At 43.4% G+C, this 2500-nt stretch overlaps 1 non-coding gene across 1 annotated transcript in view; it reads right to left on the bottom strand.

Annotated features, from left to right (window-relative positions):
• The window catches only part of LOC146446003 (small subunit ribosomal RNA), a 1800-nt gene extending 1658 nt beyond the window's left edge, over window positions 1-142 (bottom strand). The window contains exon 1 of the ribosomal RNA XR_014863056.1: window positions 1-142. This exon is cut by the window's left edge and continues 1658 nt beyond it. This is a non-coding gene — a ribosomal RNA (small subunit ribosomal RNA).
• Between the last annotated feature and the right edge of the window lie 2358 nt (window positions 143-2500).

The raw sequence follows: 2500 nt of genomic DNA, 5'->3' as shown, positions 1-2500 counted from the left end.
CCAAGTAGTAATGGTACAATCAAATAAACGATAACTGATTTAATGAGCCATTCGCAGTTTCACAGTACAAGTGCTTATACTTAGACATGCATGGCTTAATCTTTGAGACAAGCATATGACTACTGGCAGGATCAACCAGGTAACTATCCACCGCAGGGAACAGAAGTTCCTTGCTAAGCGGCCCCCCTCCGCAGAGGGAGAGCAAGCTTTCTTAGATTTTGCCTCCACGGGGGGAACCCATGAGCCAAACGGACCACACGGTCCCTCGGTCAAGGGAAACCCCGTCTTGTTTGCCACGTCTTTCTCACAACTGGACCCGTGCACAGTTCAGGCATACCTGTCAGACTCGCCAAGCGAGCTGAAGGAAGGCAAGAAAAGTGCTTCTGCGAAGGAAAATATCCTCCTGCTCTTTTGTCTCTATCATTAGCCAAAGGCTAGCGTACACAACTTCCATCTACACTCTGCCTGCCACTACAGTGACAATGCTTTCGGGCATCATCTTTTCCCTCCTTCGAAAGGAAAGCTACAAGCCCAACTTTCCTTGCCCGTTAGTCAATTCTGCCCTCTATTTCTCCGCCTTGCCGCCGTGGAACATAAGGGACAGGGTTTACTAGCCAGCTCCTCTCGGAACCTTTGCGACCAACCTGCCCACACTATAACCCCCAAACGCTAATAAGGAGACTGCATGATATGGTAGACAGAAAATAAAAACGCGAAAAAAATGAAATTTTGAAAATCGAACCCACAACCAGCCAAATCGTTTGTAAGTCATGCCAAATGACTGGTGACATCTTAAAAACCCATTGAAGCCACAACATCCCATAATTTCACGCTTTTAAAGATTTGTCACTATACGCACTGTAAGTACCTCACTAATTCTCACCTCAGATTTTACGGGAACATGTTCAAATTTTAACACGCCTCTCAGCACGACCAATTACATTAAAATTCATCGCAAAAGTCAGAATTCTCCAATTTTTGAAAAATTCACTATATTCACTGTAAGTACCTCGCTAGACAGTGGAGACCTCAGATTTTACGGGAACATGATCAACTTTCGACACACCTCTCAGCACGAGCAGTTACATAGAAATCCATCAGGAAAGTCGTGCTGTGAAGAGGTCTTTCGACTAAGAAAAATGGTGGTGTGAGGAGGAGTCACCTAAATCAGAGAAAAATACTCTTATAGGAGACTGCTACGAAAGACATTTCTGAGTCCACTGGCCCTAGTCCCCTAATAAGTGTATTTCTGTTTGTTTTAAGAAGGTCCTCCTGACATCACCAATCTTCTGTCTTCAATCCTAACCCCAACGTTAACCCTAACGCTAACCCTAACCCTACCTCCCTCAGGGGCAGTTCTATGGTTATGATCCCACGGTAGGCAGAAAAACTATCCCAATCTAGGTTTTCTTGTATGCTGACTCCATTTTAAATGCTTTTACTTGAGTCTGACAAAGGCAAAGCCAAATACTCACCCCTATATGGACGGGGAAGCAAAGTGCGGATTTTGGTAGGTCGGCATTTTCAATCAGGAATGTTGCCATTCGAAAGAGCGTCCAAAAAAACTTGGTTGGGACACATTTATTTTAGAAATTAGCGACCTAACCAGAAGTGCACTTTTTGGTGGGCCTACCCTACCCCCCTCAGGAGCAGTTCTATGGTTATAATACCACGGAAGGCACAAAACCTATCCCAAACTAGGTTTTCTTGTATGCTGATTCCATTTTCAATGTGTTTCCTTGACTCTGACGAAAGCAAAGCCAAATACTCACCCCTATATGGACGGGGAAGCAAAGTGCGGATTTTGGTAGGTCGGCATTTTCAATCAGGAATGTTGCCATTCGAAAGAGCGTCCAAAAAAACTTGGTTGGGACACATTTATTTTAGAAATTAGCGACCTAACCAGAAGTGCACTTTTTGGTGGGCCTACCCTACCCCCCTCAGGAGCAGTTCTATGGTTATAATACCACGGAAGGCACAAAACCTATCCCAAACTAGGTTTTCTTGTATGCTGATTCCATTTTCAATGTGTTTCCTTGACTCTGACGGAAGCAAAGTCAAATACTCACCTCTATATGGACGGGGAAGCAAAGTGCGGATTTTGGTAGGTCGCCATTTTCAATCGGGAATGTTGCCATTCGAAAGAGCGTCTAAAAGAACTTGGCTGGAACACATTTTTGCTATAAATTGTTGACCTAAGTATATAAGCAAGTATATAAGCAAATACTCGTTACATAGCATAAATAGCCTCTAAACACCCGAAAAACCTCTCCAAATATCATTTAAACCTTTTTCCTAACCCTAACACTTACCCTAACCCTAACCCTAACCCCATTTCAAACCCTAATTCTAAGTCAGAGGTCCTCCTCACACCACCAATTTTTTTGGTAGGTCAAAAGACCTCCCCACACCACAGAATTTTCGAAGTCGAGGTCCTTCTCATACCAAACAATTTTTCTAAGAGTTTTTCTAAAAATTTTGAGGACTTTTCACTTAGAAA

The sequence above is a fragment of the Pavona decussata genome, unplaced genomic scaffold (genome assembly GCF_977016875.1).
Source record: "Pavona decussata unplaced genomic scaffold, jaPavDecu1.1 SCAFFOLD_3695, whole genome shotgun sequence".
Taxonomy (NCBI): domain Eukaryota; kingdom Metazoa; phylum Cnidaria; class Anthozoa; order Scleractinia; family Agariciidae; genus Pavona; species Pavona decussata.
Note: the sequence above shows the minus strand (reverse complement) of the source record. Positions and strands in the feature narration are given on the sequence as shown.